Below are 20,792 nucleotides of genomic sequence, written 5' to 3'. Positions count from 1 at the left end.
ACGCTTGTAAATTGCAAATTGGATAGGATAAAGTACACAACTATCTATGTACCTTAATGAGTCTGAAAGAAACTGTATTTCATGCCTTTCTGATTTCAGAATTAAAAATGCGATTTGTGTTTCATCACACGTCCGATTACAAATCACCAGTGAAATTTTTGGTTTGACAAAATTGGCCGAATTGAAAATCGTATCACGTATAATTTGTGATTTGTAATTTATTGCAAACAACTTATTATCGCTCGATTCTTAATCGCGGTAGCCGATCTCGACGACGTCAAGGTTTCTCGACTAGATTAATGGGGTTGTAGTTCTGTATAACGATGGTGCAGAAGCTTCGTCTCGCCTTACATCACATCGCGGCTAATGTAAGCAACCGTCCAACTACAACCTGCATTTGTATTCCCGATTTGCCTTGCAGACGAGTCTCACCTGTGTAATTAAGCCAGCTGTTTACAAAGCGACAGACAGCTAACGTTCCCGTATACCTGCACCTCACGACCAGCAATGCGCACCCCTGATTTCGACACCACCCCCCAGCACCCGACGGCTCATCTACTCCTGTAGAATCTTCCCCCTGCAACCAAACCCAATAAGCGGTTGCACGTTATATGTGGGGGTGGGTTTACCCTTATACGCGTTTCTCAAAGCAATTCCACTCTCGCCTAGCTACAGACTATGATAAACTCATCTAACAGCTCGGCGCAAAGTGATCTCAAATTCTAATTTTCCATGTTTCAATCATGTCCCAGAGTTTGAAGGGTAGGTAATTCGGACCGTGTCTAGTTCTAATCGAGGGATAGCAAATCTCGATCATCAAATCGTTTTTCTATCCGCAAAGTTGAAAATTGCAGACAGTCCCCGATTAAAACACGTTACTGGTTGATTTTTATTTTTGCTAACAAAAAAGTAGAACCATTATTGCACTTCGTTTCCGCGTTCCGAGCGTATAAGGGTGCGATTCTGGCAGCGAGTGGGACCGATTAAAGTGCAGTAAATCTTCGCGCATTGCAGTTAAATGATCCGAGGTGAGAAGGTCGTAGGTCGTTTCATGGCTCATCAAACCGAGGCCAAGTTCTGATCGTATCAATATCGGCCCATACGCTCGGCACCGTCTTTCCTGAAACTAAGCACCGCCGTAAGGAGTTATCCTCGCATTCTCGACGCGATCTATAGCTAATGAAACTGCGGAGAGATTCGGAGCGAGAAAATATCCATGCCCGAGAAGAGTGGGAGAGAGAGAAACTTTATCGCATCGTCGGGATCCTTCTTCTCCTCATATCGGAGATCCTCGTTATACTCAACCTCGAAATGCATTTATTCAGGATGTCAGGCTTTTATTATTTTCCCATTCTAGCGGTTAACTTTTCCGTATAGCGTTCCGCAGTCTTCCAACGACCGCGAAAGTTTCCAATATGATCTAACATCGCGAACTGAAATCGTAAACAAAAAAGCTTCTGCTCAGCGCTGTCTGAGTGATCTGTTAAGGCGATGTCGCGTGGCTCGCATGTTTGGGTTATTTCCCCAGCTTTTTGATAAATTGCATTTTAAAATTATGGGTGATAACATTTCGACAGATATTTCAAAGCTCAGAAGGCAACACAAACTCTTTGAGAGTCTTCCAAAAACTGTATAAGCACATTTGAAGTTCCCCAATGAGCTGTTTCATTATTTATACACCGTTAAAAATTATTATGAATTTACTACAAATTTACTGTACAAAAGAGTTGGCAATTTACAAAGTAAGTTTGTAAATTACAAATTCGATACAGCGGCGTATTTGTCTTAAATTCACAATGAAAATTTTTGACGTCACTATAATTTATAGGGAAAACACAAAAAAATAATTTGCATTCACTAAATTGTGCGATAAATGTATTGTGTTTGTCAATTGAATAAACTAAATAAAAATTGCACGTGAATTTCGAGAATACTTTCAATTGCCGCAGGATTATGCGAGTTTCATCCCACCACTGACACCAATTGCAAGATTCCATTACATCCTTGTGACTATAACAGTTCTCTCTGTACCAAAAACGGAACCTCACCTTGAAATCTGAAGTCGGCTGTTAGAACCAGAGTCCTTTTCCCGTTCTCTTGCCTCTGCTGCTCGATTCCGTCTCCTTTAAGCAGTGAACCCGCGTATCTCAGCCTGCGACAAGCTCATCTCTTCGGTGCGTGTAAGGTGTAATTGCAGGGCTCCGAGTCTCCTGGGGGCCGAGAACGATCTGAGTAGAATTGGAAGAAATTAAGCAATTCGAGAGTGCCGGATCCAGCGACTTCTCGGGTCACTTCTGATCCCAACGATGCGAATGTACTTCCATCCGCCTGCAGGAAAGTAGCCGCGATGGATGCTTACAGCTCTGCAAGCTCGTTCCAGTTGAGCCCTCAGCTACTCTCTCTGATTCTCTGCGTGTGTTGTACCCTAAGGATTTTTTCCCCGTGATACAAACCGGCATCGTGCCGCATGACGGTAATTTTCGATGTTTCCCTCGGAACCACCTGAAACAGAGTCTCACATAGCGAGTTAGACGAAAGCTTTGCTTGATAGAAGATTGGCTCTTAAAGTTCGTCGAGTATTTTTGAAAACCGAAAATGGAAATAGATTAAAAAAGTTGCTGAAACTTGTCTCTGTGAAAATGGTCCGGAGAGGACTGTCCAATTTTCATTGAAATCAGCTCAGTTTTCCGTATGAAATTTGTGGTACAAGACCTTGTTACAACCTTTGATGTGATCTAATATTTTGTGAAAATTCATAGAAATGTGTTTCGATGATAGTAAGTTGTACTCACACCAAAGTTCGAGGACCGTCCTCACGAATGCATAGGTTAAAAATTTCTGTAAAACACTCGCAATCATGTATATATCAGTTTCTGAAACTACGTGAAAAACAATTTTGTGATTGACTTTAAAATCTTGTCTCAATCCAACGTTTCCTACGATGAAAAATTGGCAAAAATTGGCAAATTTCATGATTAATATAGAGCAATTTTCATGGTCATAACGGAAATCAAAAACCAGGCGGTGTCTTATCGAAACCAAGTTATAGTCTATAAATGTCAAGACCGCACTTGTTTTTACAATGGAAAGGACCTGGAGAGCCTGAAAACAGTGAGAAGGTATCAGAGCTTGCCAAATCCGAGTTCCTCCTTGAAGGACCGGAAAGCCTAAAAGACCCTCGGTTCGGTTGGCCCCTTTTCACCGATTTCTTCATAAAATTCAATCGGAATAGAAGAGGCGCATTTCACTCTGGCTGTCTCTTGTTCGGCAAGAGTGTGCGACCGACGGTCTTTTTCTCGCAGAGTATATAGCAGCGGCAGCAGCAGCAGCAGCAGCAGCAGTAGAGCAGACTTCAATAAATTGAATCCGGTACTTTATACCGAGCAAGTGGAACATCGCGGTAACGAGATGAAACTTGGAAACCCAGCCGGATCAACTTCCACAGAGCGGACAGTACGAGCCAGGCATTTCCCTCAGACATTATCATCCCAGTCGGAGATGACGTCTAGGCATTTCCCCATCCCCCAAAATCCAGGTTCATCCACCTCGATAGCTCTGTCTTTGTTGGAAGGTGAACAAAACGAAAAATCCTCGTTAGTTGGTCGGCTAACGAAACGTCAGTTTTTAAAACGATAATGGACAATTTTTTTCACAAGCTTTGTCGCTCAGCAGTGCCGAGAGCACGATGCAGCTTCTCTGTCGAGTCCAACTCCACGGGCTTGGAATCGTTTCATCAAATCAGAGTTGGCGCCGATCTACCTCCACCACTCCAACACCACGGGCTCCAAAGCATACGTGGTACTCTTTTACCTGCATATTTAATACCACTCTGAGGTCGTTCCTAGTTACTGCACAGGCTCTGCTTCCAGCTCGTTGACTCTACGCCATTGTGTGTCGGAGGTAACGTTGACTTCCCCCGCGTCCTCCTCGCCCCTTTTTGTGCTTACGCCACTTCTGTCTTCTCGTCTGCATCCCTTTCAGTCCGTTCCTCGCGGTTCCCTCGAGTATCTGCTAGACTCGGATTTCGCCAATGCAAAAGTGTCGCTTTCCAGTGACTGAAAACACTTTTGGTAAAGGCTTGAAGTCGAGTCAAACTTTACCAATTGACTATTTCGAAAATGATTTTCAATTTGCCAGGATCCTGACTTGAACTGCATTTATGCATGTGATCGACGGAATACCTTGTTCCTCAATTCCAACTAAGAATTCAATCTGAAGCTTACCAATTAGTGTGTTTAATCCACATCGTTGAGTCGAAACTTGAACTGAATCAGAACTTGTACCGAACGTCGAAATTCGATTCTGCTTCCGATCCAGCTTCTCAGACATGCTATTCTCATCTCCTTTTCCAATCAAGGTTTTAACTGGATCTTAAGTACCTGAAGCACATACAAGGGGTGTTTATGAAAAGTCAATCATGATCAGAGGGTGAATTTATAAACTTTCCGAGGCATCAAAGGGCTCATCCATTCAATTTTCGAAGTGAAATATCGGGGAAACGAGCTTCTGCAAGCACTGTAGAGCTTTCAATTAATAACTCTTCTAATCTCTGGCAGAATTTACCGCCAATGAAGGGTATAACGAATACTTGTAACGCATGCTGTCCAATTGCGATATTAATAAATCAATAAAATTCGATATCTAGTTTGCTGTATTCTCCTGACTGATTCCTATTTTCAACTGTGTAATAAAAAAAAAAAAAAAATATCGGTCGTGATGGATTTCTCTCCACATTCCACGAGCGTTTAGTACTTATTGCCATTCCTGTTTGATGATCTTCCCTAATTTTCTTCACCGCGTCACGAAACCTTATTTAAAACACGTATATACAGCCAGCCTTAAGTCCGGTTCCTACGACAGCTTTACAAACAAAAATATTTTATCACACCGAGGCGTTTTACTTTTTCAGCTTTTACTTTGTCATTGCTTTATTTATTTTTGTTATGGTTCGGCGAAGCACGAGGAGCGCAATCTATTCATTACACATCATTTTATGCCGCACCAGGTGTCACCGCGCTTTTTTCCCCCAAAGCTTTCGCACGACACAGTAAAGCCACGTGTTTATCCACCGCCTCTCTCATCAATTTGGCCACTCATTTATCCCTTTCGCCCTTCTTTTTTATTCCTCTCTTCCTCTCTTTTAATCCCACCGTTTCGCTCGCTGTAAATTCAATTTTTATACCTACTGCAAACCGTTTAATGCGCTAGATTGGGGAAATTTTTGACGCACGGTTTATATCCTCGCACCACCTGCAGGTATACGATCCGTGTTATGTCACTTCACGCGTGATCGTGTGAACATAAAAAAATGAAACGGGCATGTTTTAATTATTCGAATATTTAATGAATCCAGTTTTTTTTCACCATCATTCGTTATACGTAGCTTGAACGAATACATTTACGAACTTCAATTACTCACTGTATAATTAAAAACATCATTAGTTTTTGTCACCGTTCAAATTACGCTGTTCGAATTGCTATCACCACATTTTAGAATCAATAATTTTTCAAACGATTCTCTACGTTTTATTCCTTTGGGATTTTGCCAGATTGCCTAGGAGTAGAAGAAAAAAAAAAAAAATGGAAATTTTACAGTTTTTTAAAATCTCCATAAATAGCGAACGGATTTCATGTCATTGTTTGTTATGTGCAATAAAATTTGACCGAGCAGCGCTAATATGTTTTAGCTAGTTTTCTGATACTTTATCTCTTGTCTAGATATTAAATAGATTAGTTTGTTCGCACAAACAATTTTTGTATTTATTATAACTCGGTACAGAAATCCACTTCTAAAATAAACGATGAAACTGAAACGAGGAAAGTTGACAGAGTTTGTACTCGTCGTGAGACCTTCGACATACATGTATAAATATATATATGTATATATATATATAATCCCGAGGGCGCGAAGCCATGGATGGACGAAATGATTACATACACCGTATTACCGAGTCGTTGCTAAGGAATCGGAGTGGGTGAAAAAAAAAGTGACGAGGCAATCACGCGGAGAGATATTGCCGGGCCGTTTTCCCTTCTCGAAAGCTGAGTGTTTATTTTCTTTATTTACCGACATGACAACAATTTAATCAGGATTGCGGTAAAGTTCGGGAAATATTGTTAAATTGGATTTTATCATATTATACGGGGACATGAATCGAGGAAATTCGAGCTTCAATTTGATGGGGGAGTTTTCAGCTTGTATGAAGGAATTCACCTCTGGCACAAAACGTTGTTGTTGCTGCACTTCTACCAATATTGAATCGAAATGACCTACAACCGTTCAAATTTATTCAATCCCGTCACGGCGTTCGCTGGTATCGACTCGAATACAGACAATTGTATATATCGTTGAGCTTTTCTCGTATTGAATGCTTCCAAACAGAGGAAAGTATACTCGACAACTTTTACCAAGCAGCCACTGAGCCGATTTATTGTTCAAAAAAGCAACGTCGTTCCAAAAAACTAACCTAACAATGAGACCTCCAATTTTTATAAAGAAAAGGCAAATGGATAGCGTGGTTTCAACAATTGTCAAACGATTTAAGGAATGATTAGAAACCACATTTAATTCTAGCGATTATTTTCGACTGTCAGATGCGGCCCGAACTCTAAATTTAATCCAACTAAAAACCTCTAGCCAACCTAACGTTCTTGTATTTCTTGTTAAAGTTATTCTTGTTAAAAAATATTGTTGCTTAGGCCGGAATACGAAGAACATCGGAAAATCTCTGACCAAATCTTAAGACTATTAACAAAATCTCTAAAAATTTTCTGTCAAATCGTAACATAATTTTTTCTCTACCAAAAATGTCCATGCCACAAAGTGAGAGAATAAAATATAATATCGATTCCTATACTAAACGAGTTTCAATACCGCCAAACATTACTCTTGAAAATAAGGAATATGAAGGATTATTTCGAACCCATAAAAAAATTTAAAGAATCGTTTTCGCGCCATCTAAAGAAACACTCGTCTGGTATGTTGGCGACGCTGCAACGGAATTAAGCTAGCCGCATGTACCCGCCATGCACCGTGTACAATACGTGCAGTCAGAGATATTCGGGCAGACGCAACAGCGGAAACAACGTTTCGTCCAATTTTCAATTAAACGTAGGCACCGGCAGCCACCGTAGAGAATTCAGGTCGGCCCCCTTGGCCGCGGAGATTTCGGTATTCCTCTACGGTTTGGCTTATCATCATCCCTCTGATCCGTTCAATTATGCGTTTCCCCTGCAGCCGTAAGTGGGTTTTTTTCCTTCATCTCTTTCGCGTTCTCTTCTCGCGGGCTTCTGCAAATGCGACAGTCGATTCATCCCGCCGCTGACACCATCTTTTTATTTTTATGGGAGTATAAATGGGGTAGTTAATGTCAACCTAACCTACACCCTCTTTGATTTACCTACCGACTGATTGTGTTATTCTACCCGCTGTAAGAAATGTTTTTGAATTATCGTAGCTTTTTTGCACCCTCCGTTTCTATCGCTACCGACTTTTCATTTTTTGGTATTCAAATTTTTCAAACGATCGCATTTCAGCATTAAAGGGTTGTACGGGAAAAATGCGTACCGCAAAACCGTTTGCTTTTTAGCTTACCAATGTGAATCAATTTTTACAATATTTTTTACACATCTGGAATAGAGGGTTACAATCAATGTAAATAGAAAATCTCTCGTTTTACCGAAAAGAAATGTCATTTTTCAAGATTTTCATATTTTTATATGGACTTCCGTGACTGAACCGGAAACTTTTGATATTTCGCTCTGATGAACTAAACACCTCCGGTCTATAAATCTTCCACAACGGGTCATTAGCAATAATTATATGATAACATCGTTTGTATAAGAACAAAGACATGTCAAAATCTGTGAAAGATTTTTAATCGTACGATAATTTAACCATGCGATGAAAAATTAGCCAATGTTTCAGGGGTGTAAGAAACTAGTTAAAAAGTGGGGCGGGTTTCATTTGCACGCTGAAATTCGTTGTACGGATAATGAAGCAAGCATTCGTTTCATCTCTTTGTTCTTCCCAGCGTTCAACGTTGTTTTCCTCCTCCGTTATCTTCTCCCTCTCTTTTTTTTTTTGGCTCCATTACTCGGTTTACTTCCCCATCAAGTATCTGTTTACGTGAAAATTAATACCCTTCCAAGCCAAGAGGTTTTAAGTGACGTGGAAAATGATTGGTTTGGATACCTTCAAGCTTCGAAGCGAAATTCAAAGCTGTATATTACTTTTGTAGGTAGATACCTTGTATATTATAACGTCGGGGGCTTTTCAGCCGCGGTATTAGAAGCGGTGGCAAACGGCTGCTGGCCTCCAGAAACTCAAGTGGCTTCAACATCAAGGCACGTGCAGTTCTGTAATAACGTTTCAAGTACCATCATGATTATCAGTATAATAACAATTAAAATAACAAATTATCATACGGAGATTCGGAACTCAAGTATAGAAATTCTACTGCCGTGTTTATTTAACCTTTTACTGTATATCAACGATGTCTCAATGTATAAACCATATAAACAATGATGTGTTGGACAAAAATGTCAAATTTCATAATTCGCGTCAGTGAAAAACGAAAACAACATTCATCACACGAAAGATTCTGCAGAGAATACTCTTTAAACTCTGTCGTTATAAATATCACATGGTAATAATAAAAAGTAAATAAATTAATGAAAAGAAAAAATCACCCCAATGTTAAAAATTTCTTTGGGAACGTATTTTTTAAGCTAAAGGTTATATCTACAGCCTCAAGGTGGGCATAAAAGCAGTGACGTGCAGGCTAGAAGGGAGATTGACTTTTCAAAGAAAGGAATTCAAGCTCTCGTATCTGCACAAGGGGTTCTAAATCACGGAGAGGCGGATCGCTTCTATACACTAGGTTTTTTCTTTTATTTTTCAAATCGTTTTTTCACCCTCAATTTTCTTGGTGAGGTTATCTTGATATCATTATCATTCTCATTATTATTACTATCATCATCATTATTATTATTATTATTATTAATCTTACGATCGTGATTGTTATTATCGTACTATTGTCGAAAGCTCTGATGGTATTTCGGCTTCATAGGGTCCCATATTTCTGTAACTGTTGTTTACTCGACTTTGAATAACATACAATTGTACAATGATAATGTTGAAAACGAACTAACAAGAATCGTTATTGCTATCTTATTATTATACACACTTGCATAAGACTTTTCGTTTTATCAATTAAAATTAATCAAAAACAAACTTTTCCGTAAACGAGAAGGTGGCGAAAATTTGAAGATCCGTTATATGTTGCGTCGTTAAAAAATTTCTTAAGAGTGAAAATTTTTTTGTTCATCTCTTATACGTCTTTTCAGGTTGTTTCGAAGTTTGCTAAGATCTTTTGTTTCAAAGACCGCGGATGTTTGTATTAATTTTTTGCAACAAAAATAAAAAAAAACGTCATTGAACATGTGATATCGTTAAAAATCATGGAAAGAAGAAGCAAATCTTGAAACGAATTATTCTTAAGTGAGTCGAGGTGTAAAACTATCAAAAATATTCGCCAAGTCATATCATTATATTACATATACGTTTATTTTTTTTACAGTTTCAATTTCAAGTTTCTCATCCACTTATCTTGAGCTTTCTACGTTTTAAAATTTTCCTATAGCCGTAAGAGAAAATTTTTACGTAACATAATTGACGTAAGAACAAAATTAATCTAATATCATTATAACTTGACAAATCGAGCAAGGTGGGTACATGGCATGATCAAAAAACACTAGGGTAAAAGATAGTTGGAAGAAGTAAAAGAAAAAAATGATACCGCGGTTAAATTTTTACGCCCGACAGAGCTCGGCGATGAAAAGCGTTCTCCAAACTCTCTTCGAGCTTTTTCTTTCACTCTCCGCCTCACTCTCTCTCTCTCTCTCTCTCTCACTCGATTCTTTTTTACACTAAACTTTTTCTTCTAATTAAGTTTGGGAAAAAACGAGATCGTATCCCCACGTTCAAGTATAATAACGCCTATACAGATACAGTAATAGGTCTGGAATATCGGTGCAAGGTGCGCGGCTTGGCGGGCATAAAAGTTTAACTACTTCTTAAAGTCTCTAGTATTCATGTATATCACCAAGTCTACGAATATCGACCCGCCGCACTTTATATACCGAGTATCCACACATACACGTGTAAACGCAGTTCGACGGGATTTTGAACGTTCAACGCGATAACCGCGCGATCCGTTCCTGAAACTCCGCGGTATATTATTATATACAAACGGAAGTAAAGTTTCGAGCTTCTCGATTAATTGAGTAATACAATAACAATTAACCCTGTAAAATTTTCGCACATCGTTGACCCCTTCAACGCTAAATCCAAAGAGCAAAAATACAATTTTTCATCACACTTCGATTCCCTCGCAACTTTATACTAGATATAGGTACGAAATTCTAAAAAAAAAAAAAAAAAAAAATGCACGTACAAATAGGAACAGAAAAAACAAGATTCAATGACAAACGCTTCTTTTCTTGTACGGTAATTAGAATTTAAACGAGACACGGTATTTTCGCAATCGCGATGTGAATTAATTCTATCGATTCAAACCGTGCTCGTGAAAGAGAAGACATTTTTTACACACCTCTCGTTTACGTGTGGAATAAAAGTAAATTGCGAACATTTTCTGTATTAAATGCCTGATATTATATCAATAACGTCGACGCAACCCGGGGCAAAACTTTTTCCTTTCGTTCATTCGTTTTATTCTTTTCCTCCTCCCATCGGGTTTTCGACTTTCCGTTCTTTCACGGTATGAAATTAAAGTGGCCGATGGTTACATCAGGGTTATATGTTACATACATTATACATATGTATATAAAGAAAAAGTTGTCTCAGAATTCGGTTACTGCAGACGTGACGAAATATGCCGTTGGGAATATGTATGTATGTATAATATACACGTGTAACGTACACGTGCGTATAAAATCCTTACTACACAAGCACATTTCCAACCCCAATTTCATCCGTAACTTATCGCAATGCGATAGAACTTTTTTCAGGCGAAAATTGCCAGTCGAAGTTGCTCGGGATCGAGAAATCATATGTATTGTATTAAAGGAAAATGGTTTTTGATAACGAAATTTCCTAACATCGATCCAAATCATATAAGATAAGCATTTTCGGGGAACTTTCACACCTACTGTTAATTCGCAAGTTCAAAGATTAATATTTCGATGTAAAGAATGCTAGACTCGTTGTTATTTTCTTCCATTTTCTTCGTTCAACAATTTGCAGTACGGATAACAAAAGAAGACGAAAAAATAAAATAATAAAACTAGAAAACAATGGGTAAGAGCTGCAAAAATTTTTTGCAAAATTTCAACGATAATGAATTTCGCCGACACTCGAGTGCGTTGATCGGAAATTTCCCGTCGTCTTTACATACATTGTCGATCTAAGATATGAAAATGAACAAATGAGAGGAAAACGATCGATGGAAGATAAGGGTAAAAAAAAAAAAGAACAAAAAATCAATAACGAACATGAAACTTGCGCGTGTATTTGGGTGCTTCTATCAGATCGGATGCTATGGTTAAAGTAGCGCAGCGCATTGCTGCACTTGGCCAGCGTATGGAAGCTAAAAGAACATCTGCGCCAAACCGGATGTAGCCAGAGCTTTGTGTAGCGATTTTCCATTAACTGTATCTATATACGTATATATATGTACGTAGAGCCCAGAGTCGAATCGCGTACCTACCAGGTTTGCGCAATATTTTCACACACGGTTTTCAACTAACCCCTTCATCCCCCTCGAAATCCAACCCTCGGCTATCTTCGCATAATACAGCTTTGCAAGCAAATGTTCGAATGTGAATTTCATTTATTTTATTTTCTTAAGAGGAGTGGGGAAATATTTCTCCAAAGATCTTTGCGAATTGTCACATTATTCGTGGAAATGAAACTGAAAAGGATATCCTAAAAATCGTTTCTCACATCTGATATTTTTTAATCTTACTTCGTAAAGTGAAGTTTTAATATGTTTAGAATCTTTGGACTAGAGATGTGCGATTAATCGAATAATCGATTGATTGAATTTTTTTTTTTTTTTGATTATCGTGATCATCAATCATTCAATCGCCTTTTCCGATGGATCGATGAACCGACGGTTTCGATTGATATACCGATTGAGGTGTAGAATAATTATCAGGCAATTTCGACGAATCGAAGTAAAAATGAAATTCTCACCCTCAAGAGATAATTCGACCAATGTACAGAATTCGCAACGGAAACTTGAAGATATATCCGTATGCCCGGCACAAATTTACATATATTTAACCATCCGACGAAATTCTGACCTAAGTAGATTAAGATCGTTGGATTAAACACCCCGGCAGGGTCGTCGTGTCAAATTCGTATTTATAACCCTCGTTTAGTATCGCCCCACCAAATTAACCGACAAGTGCCGCAAGATTGGCCAATATTTTATCACCCCTCGTTCAAAATCTGCCGGCTAATCGTCGCGCTGTGAAACGAAAATTTTTTCACTCGCGATTTTAATTCTCCTCATTTTTTTTCTCCTTCTTCAGTTCATTTTCCCCTAATCTTAAAATATTTTTTCAATCAAAAACGTTCCGAAAATTTCCAATTGGTCAGTTTCTGTTTATTTATTATAAATGTATATGTATACGTAATTATTTTTCAATCTTGTATGATGGTATGTTTTTGTCGAATACGAGATGTATAAAAATCTAAGAATCACGGTGATTCTCTGTAGCCACTTTCAATACGCAAAATTGAATTGAAATAATTAAGGGCAGGATCCAATTCTTTAGACAAGATCTTTTTCAACTCGTTTAATAATTGACGATCCAAGTTCCCGTTAGTTAGAAACACGCTTTAACTTCAATTCCATTAGTCGAGAGAGTTTCCGGACTGTATCATCAAGGCGGATGAAGCGTTTTCTCAGCAGATCTTTCTTTCCTCTTCCTTAACCCCTTAGGTTTTTTTCAAAATTTATTTTTCATTTTCATCTCATCCTTTTTTTTCACCTTTCATTCGCATCAAAGTCGCGCAGCTCAATAGAAGAATAATATGTATGACGAAAAGTTTTCCTCTGCAATTCCTGGGCATTGCGTACAAAGTGCATGTCTGCAATCTTCGCACTGAAGCTAAAGTCGCTGCCATTGTACTTTCCTGAGTGCGAAAAGAAGCGACGCTTCATGATTCTGCGCAATGCGACGCAATTAATTTGAGTATCTCCATTAGGCGAATTATAGTGTATAATTTGACTAAAATGTCAGCCCTCGCGATTGACGTGAAAAATAATTTCAGGTAGGATCACGAATCGCAAAAACACAACTCGTCTCACGTTCGAAACCTCGATTTGATCATTTTTTGCGGTTTTACATGTTTTTAATCTTTTTATATTTCTCATATTCTCATCAATTGCACACACATGATAAAATCGCGTAAGAAATTCGTAATTTTTAGAATTTCAAGCTGCAATTAGTTATGTATTCAGACTGCTTGGTGATTTTGTATAGACGTTGAATAAAACTTATCCAATCCCGAGAGAAAATGGCAAGACAAAGAAAGAAAAAAAAAAAAAGGAAACGAGTGCAAAAGAATAGGTGGCATTAGTACAATGAAAAACGCAAAAATCGTGATATTACGTTTTTTTTCTGACGTGAAAACGGATTCGATTTGTCATCGAGTCTCAAGTATTTTTTCTCCTCATACACATATAAGAATTAAAGAATCATACATACGTGTGCATGTAAAAACGCGTCTGTTACACATAAATTGGGAATTTTCATGCTCTTAAAAAAAAGAATCTGTTAATAATTCATAGAAGCAGCTCGAATAAAAAAAAAAAAAAAGAGAGAGAAAGAGAGAGAGAGAGAGTGGAAACAAATAAAGAAAAGTACATACAAATTCAAGTAAAAGCGCGGTAAACAAATAAAAACGAACATTCCTGAGGGTTTCGCGTCGAGAAAAATAACGATCGTAATTTTTTTCACTCCAATTTGCCGAGGAGGAAAGAAGGAAGGAGACAGAGTTGAAAAATAAGACTGAAGAATAATAATATTAACAACAGTAACAATAATAAATATCATCTCGCACACGCGTATATATAATTTATGCAACGTATGCACGCGTCTCACTTTCGGGTCCTTTTTTTCACCCCCTAAAACTCTCCCTTTCCCTTCCCCTTCTCATCCCCCTGGACGTTCGGATTCCGCGGGGTATTCTCGTCGCCTCGCTGTTGCTCTCGCACGTTCTCCGAGGTGTCAGTAGAAATCCTTCCCATAATTTACCACCTGTCGAGATTCACTTATACACCCTCCCAAAAAACGGACGAAAATTAATCCCAGCGTGCAGATACGAAACATTCGCTCTCCTCCCCCGTGCGATACATTTTTTCTAAACGCAAAATGCTTCTTTTTTTTCATTTATACCGGAAGAAATCGGCTCGATATACTTTTTTCAAAATTTCACTCCTAGACATATTGTGCGATGGATAATTGTTAGCAATTTTTCAAAGGAAAATCTGTTTTAGTGAATTCGTGGAAAATGGTGTTTCGTGTGAAACGAGCTATCGAAGAGTGAAGTCATATGAATTTACCAGATTTTTTAAAACTATCTTAAAGCAATTTGAAATAAAGCATCGATCGTTAAGCTTCTGTTAATAATATCCGTATTATTTGTTTTATATTTTCAAATGAATCTTCGTAGCTCGTCAATATAAAACTATGATAAATACTCGATGCAGAGCGATATCTTAATGAAATTAATAAAAACGTATCGATTTTCCGGCAACGATCATCTCCCTTGACATTAAAAAATGAATTCTCAATCAATTATTCGCGAAAATTCAATTCAATATCCCTGCGTCGAGAAGTTTGCAAACGTTAAATAATAATAGAAAACAATTTGAATAGTGTGAGACAAGACTGCAAGAAAATTACATTATTTTATTCTGTAATAAAAATTCGAAAGAGCTGGAGAAAAAGGAAAGCAGAAAACGTCGCAGCGAAAAATTCTGCAGGAATCAGATTGATGACGGGGGCTGAAACGGTACATAGAGCGCATCCTGTATCTGTATATATATATATATATATATATTATATAAGAGAAAATATATATATAAGAGAGAAATTTTCCACACTGTAGAATCCGCAAACAGAGGCGAAAAGATCGCGGAACGCTACGTACGTGCGGAGTATAAGGGGTGGGCAAAACTTATTGCGCAGAAATTTCGCGAGTTTTTATTTAGTGAGAAAGTTTCCGCGGGGTCTCCAGACGATCCCGCAGAGCGTTGCAGACACGCTTCCGAGACCCCCCAGCGAGAGAAATATTTTCCACCTTCTGGCCACCGACGCCTCTCGCCAAAAGTATCTGCAGAAATTTCACCTCCCACAAAATTTCCCCAGCAATTTGTTCGCTTTTCGGAACGCTTTATTTCAATTTTTTTTTCCCTAATTTTCGGTAGGCCGTTTATACGATGTATCGACTGTGGAAGAAAGTTTCGCTTCCGCAAAATTGAAGGTGGACTTTTTTTTTTTTGTTTCTTTCTTTAAATATAATCGTATTGCTCGTGAAAATATTATTCCATATAAGAATTTCATTCGGTTAGTCGTAAGATTTTCAATTTATATACTCGTCGAAAATCTAATTAGGTATGTATATATATTGTATATAAGCTTAGGAAAAGTTTTTTTGTTTTTTTCGTTCGGAAGAAAAGAAGATATTAAAGAGAAATCGACGAATTAATAATTTTTCAGAAAAATATTGTATTCAACATCTTGTGTAAAAGTTTCATTGATCAGGCTTTCTATGATTATTGCTGTATATAAAAGCTGAACCATTTGTATTACAAAGAAAAAAAAATCGCTGTGTAATTTATAGCTAAAATTGGCAAGTATGCATTGAATTCGTGGTTAGGCGTAGATTTTCGAGGAATTTGATACCGAGGATCGGAAAAAATGTTATAACATCGTTGTTTCGCAGTGTATTCTTTACATCTCATTCGAACTTGAGCTTTTTCGGAAAGGAATAGAAATTGCTTAAAAAAAATCGCTGAAATTCCGGTGTAGAGAAAAAAATTCGAAAGTGGTAGTAACGGATCGTATTACTTTCCGGAGAGATGTTTCTCAGTCCTCGGCATTCGTCTTGACAGTAGATTTTGAGCGAGGGAGTAGAGAGGATGATGAAGAAGAATAAGAATAAGAGCAAGAGGAAGGGCGATGCCGGATTCGCCCGGCGCTCGGAAAGTGGGAAGCTTTTGGAGCCGGTGAAGCTGAGCGCTGAGAGCCATTATATTTGTATAAATGCATGGGAGTATCTGACAGCTGTTGCAGAACCGGTTCCTCGCCGCTTTTCCACCCTAAAGCCACCCCCGCGTTTCTATCGCTCAGACCGAGAAACTCCGCGGAGAGAGAAGCTGCCGCGCTGTCGTCACGCTGATACAACACCCGCCTGATGGAAGGAGAGGAGAGAGAACTGCTTTGAAACTCTTCACTTAAACCAGCCTCAGCCGCCTTTCCCTCCAAATTAACATTACAGGGCTCTATAGGCCGATGGACAGACGGACGGGCGGAAAGAAGAGGTTTCGAGAATCGGCGCGAGAACTTGGATTAGATGTTTTTAACTTCCCGTTTCCCTGTTTTCGGAGAGAAAAGAAAGTTATCGTATTCGTCCTGAGAATGAAAAGTTGGCTTTTCACCAGGTGTCGACGTTTCGAGATCTGGAGAATCACCTCCGACCGCTTTTTGATGGATGTTTGTGCCGATGTATGTCATACGCATGCATGTGTGTCATCAATTTTGTTATTCGACGATATCTCGAGAACGAGATGCCGGATTTTTCAGTGATTTTTGTTTCAATCGACGCGGCTTTTTCGAAATTAGAACTTGTTAGATTTTGGCTTTGATCGGTTCAGTACTTTCTCAATTATTTAAGTAACAAAATTACAAAAAATCAGATAAAATTAATAATATCCAGAGAATGGAGGAATGGATTTAAATGAAAATTGGTACAGTGAGGTTTTTTTGGGTCGAATATCACGAATCTAGGGACGGATTTGGGAAATTTAAATTTGGCGAATTCAATAGATTGAAAAAAAAAAAAAACTAAAAACGTTTGGATTTTTACAAAAATTGGTAATCGTCGGTTTATGAGTGGCTGATGACGAATCTGAAGTCAGCCAAATTGGCGAACCAATATGGTAGAAAAAAATCTACAAATATTCCGATTTTGGTAGAAATTAGTAGACAGAAGTTTGTTGGGTCACCGGTAACGAATTCTAGGTCAGATTTCAAAAATTTGTAGTGGTTCAAAATAAAAAAAAAAACAAATTCATCATATTTTCACGTAAAATGCCACATGAGGGCTTTTAAATCGTTAGTCACGAATCTGATTTTGTAATTCGAAATTCGAATTAGATGCTATTTTTTTTTTCTTCGAACTTGAGACCTGCAGTGTAAGAACGGGATGATGAAAAGTATAATGAAAAAACTATTTCGCTAGCCTGTTCTTTTAGATACAACCGATTATGTTCATTGAAGTTTCTTTTGTTTCTCTCATTCTTTTCTTCACTACATTATATTATTTACAATTATAGAAACATCGTCGAATTACTGTTAAAAATCACGTTTGTGGTCGAATTTTTGGAATTTTAATAAACTCGAGTGTTCGTTATAACCACGAATACAGGAAAACTCATTTCGTCAAATAACCGAATTCATTAGTCCCCGAGTACATACGTTCAAGGTATATCTAATTGTATATAGGTGGGTGTATGTATAAATACATATCCATTCGAGTATAATAATCAACGAATGTCCCCGCCACTCAACCGTAAAATTCTCCCGCTAGGCCGCAGCAGAAGCCTTTGAGAAGCAATCGTCGGTGGGTGCATACTTACACATACATACATCTATACTACATTCTCGTAATACACAAGAATTTGTATGTGCTGTAACGCGATTTTTCGAGGGTTATAAAATAATATGATCGGTTACCCCACGGCGCAGTCACTAACCTGAATAATTAGATACAGAGAGATCAGAAAAGAGAAAGATGTGATGGTTGGGCGCCAGACGCACATGCGTCAGAAAATAGATAATTAGAGAAAAAGATATAGATAAAGGTAAGGTCAGGTTCTACGACGGTTTTGCACAGCTTGCTCGGTATAGACAAGATAATGGTAGAGGGGAGGGGTTGAATCCAATAGATAAAATAAGAAACAGGTGAAGCAGAAATAGTATCGAATACGTTGATTAAGAAGCGATAAATTTTAATAACAAGTAAACAACTGAAGAGATTGAGATACGATTAAGATAGATGCGATAATTAATTTACAGCCAGAGAAAAGTTAAGCGAGAGATTTAACAAATAACGGAACGTTTTCCGAATAAGCGCGAGATATGCGTAGGCTCGCGATACTATGATTCGAGGTAATAATTAATACGGTTTTATAATGAATATGCAGAACAGAAAAAGATATACGGTACTTAAATTAAGCATTGATCAAGTGAACCATAAAATATGAGAAGCGATTATAAGACACATGCGAGATACCAAAATTGTAATAGTTATCACATTACCAGAATTATCAGAAATATGCAAAGACAGGGAATTATGAATTACGAGGTAAATTCAAGGAAACAGGTCAAGTAGAAAATTATTACAAAATATAGATACTAACAGATAATACGTAGTCTCTAGTTTGCGGTAAGTGCGAGAAGAAAGAACGGTAATATTCGGTACGATAAAAGATAACTTCGGGATTAAGACAAATAATATTCAAGAGAATTAATAGGCAACATACGACAAACCAAAGAGACTACGGACAACTACGATCAGCGATATTAGCGAGAAAATAATGAAAAAGATGTTACGCGATACGGCGCAATACTCCAATGTCAAATGAACGACGAGCGGGACCACGCGGCGATGTAAGATCGCTCACGCGGTACACTCACTGAGATAAATCAATCAAAGGTAATAGGTAAAGAAACAGTTATAAATTAATCAAAGAAAGTATAGCGAAAGAGTAATGCTCAATAACTAAGATAAAAATTGATCATTTAACGGAACACGCTGGTATACAGCGATATTAGACATTTAGGTATTCTAGAAGAGAAAGATAACGAAATAAAGCGATAGTCGCTAACAATGCGTAAGTAATAGTCAACCAGTCGCGAAGTTACTTGCAATAAGGAATAGAAAGGGACAAGATAAGAGATAATAGAGAATAAGGTACGAGCCCAGGTGGCTCACGCAGACCAACTGCAAGAAGGAGATAAAGATACGATATATTGCAAGTAATCTCGCGGCTTCACAAAATAGAAAAGGAACCTCACTTACGTAAAAAAGAAGATAGAGAAGGCACCGAAGATGCGGTCACAAAAGCGAGAAACTGAATCTACGATACGAGAGATACAAGAGATAGTAATAGCGGTACGATATAGCGATAACGCGTCTTCTTAGAGTGAAAACTGAACGTAGAGTGTCGAGACGAGCGATGATCCGGATTTTCGTCGTGTTGCTGTCACGTGATTCTTCCTCAAATTTGCGTTATTCTAATTGGACCAGCAGGTCGCGTAGGTCTGGTCTACGGGTAGGCGGGGATAATCCCTCGCCGCTTGTTTTTCTTCTCCCTCGACGACAGGTATCGAGGTATCGGGACGTCGGAAGGTGGTCGGAGATGTTTACCCTCAGCTGTGCCACATCGTTGGTGAGAGGGGAGGTCGTACCGCTCATGTGTTGCGATATTGAGGTGTGCGACAATATTACGTCACCGATCTCTTGGACTTGCGACCGACTGTACTTCACTCCTTGCTTTACTGGTACTCCCCGTTGTAGCTATTTCGTTGGCGCTGCATCCCGACCCTCGCTCATCGGAGCCCTCATGCCGGAACGATCTGGTGGTGATGGCCCTCGATCCGGATCCCCACACAATATCCACCAGATCCACGTGGTCAGCATAGTCTAGCCTATTCCACGCCACAGCCCTTCGATAGGACGGCTCATTAAGAGAAAACCGTCCTCTATTTGATAGACAACGACTTAGTAGGTGTCGTGGTCGGTTCAGCTCCAGGCTGATAAGTATCGTCGACGGGAGGCTTTGTTGTGTTTTTGACGCACAGCCCTGTACGCCGCCTGACGATGCATCCGAGCGGTAGAAGCATTCATTCGTGGTTCGGCTCCTGGCCGATAAGTCTTAAATGGTCTTAAATAGTTGGAGGTACTGTTTGTGCATCACGCACGACCCTGTTCACAGCTTAGATAGGCATCCATCGGGAGCGGTTTCAGCGGTATTCGTTCGTCTGTAGTCGGTGGTGGTCAGTGTTGAGTTGGTACGTGACCCCTGTCAGGCAGTGTCCTTGTATCTTGAAGCGGAGGTCTCGTACAGAATTAGAATATAGAATAAAATTAGAATAAAATAGAGAGAATTCAACTTAAAGATAATTAGTCGTTCATTTTTGGAGTATTGGCCTCGGACGTGCTTTCGTTATTTTTAGCGGTATTCGTACGTAGGGAAGTGCGATAATTAAACAATGTGACGGGGTACGAAATACCACGTCACAGTGCGTATACTCGTACATGTACGCATTGTGTAGGTACAGGTTTTTCAACATTTGGGTCCGCGCCCACTTTTCACTTGTGACGATGATTGTCGAACAAACATGCGAAAAAAATAAAGATAAAAAAGTGAAGAGAAAAAAAAGAAGAAACCACAGCGATGTAAATTAAGGCAAATACTTCAAACTTCGCAGGCTGAATAACGAAAAGAGAAACGGTGATCAAAAAATTG

The 20,792-nt window shown here is 38.7% G+C and overlaps 1 protein-coding gene and 1 long non-coding RNA gene across 3 annotated transcripts in view; one reads left to right on the top strand and one right to left on the bottom strand.

Annotated features, from left to right (window-relative positions):
* The window catches only part of LOC124302503 (lachesin-like), a 105,144-nt gene that overhangs the window by 27,029 nt on the left and 57,323 nt on the right, over positions 1-20,792 (top strand). The window lies entirely within an intron of this gene.
* Positions 1-20,792, bottom strand: part of LOC124302504 (uncharacterized) — a 97,006-nt gene that overhangs the window by 27,025 nt on the left and 49,189 nt on the right. Inside the window, exons 2-4 of the long non-coding RNA XR_006907718.1 lie at positions 8,249-8,358; positions 4,224-4,379; positions 2,049-4,094 (exon numbers count right to left, since the gene is read on the bottom strand). This is a non-coding gene — a long non-coding RNA (uncharacterized LOC124302504). The remainder of the gene's footprint in view (positions 1-2,048; positions 4,095-4,223; positions 4,380-8,248; positions 8,359-20,792) is intronic.

This window comes from Neodiprion virginianus, chromosome 4 (genome assembly GCF_021901495.1).
Source record: "Neodiprion virginianus isolate iyNeoVirg1 chromosome 4, iyNeoVirg1.1, whole genome shotgun sequence".
Classification (NCBI taxonomy): Eukaryota; Metazoa; Arthropoda; class Insecta; order Hymenoptera; family Diprionidae; genus Neodiprion; species Neodiprion virginianus.
This window is presented reverse-complemented; position numbering and strand designations above follow the sequence as displayed.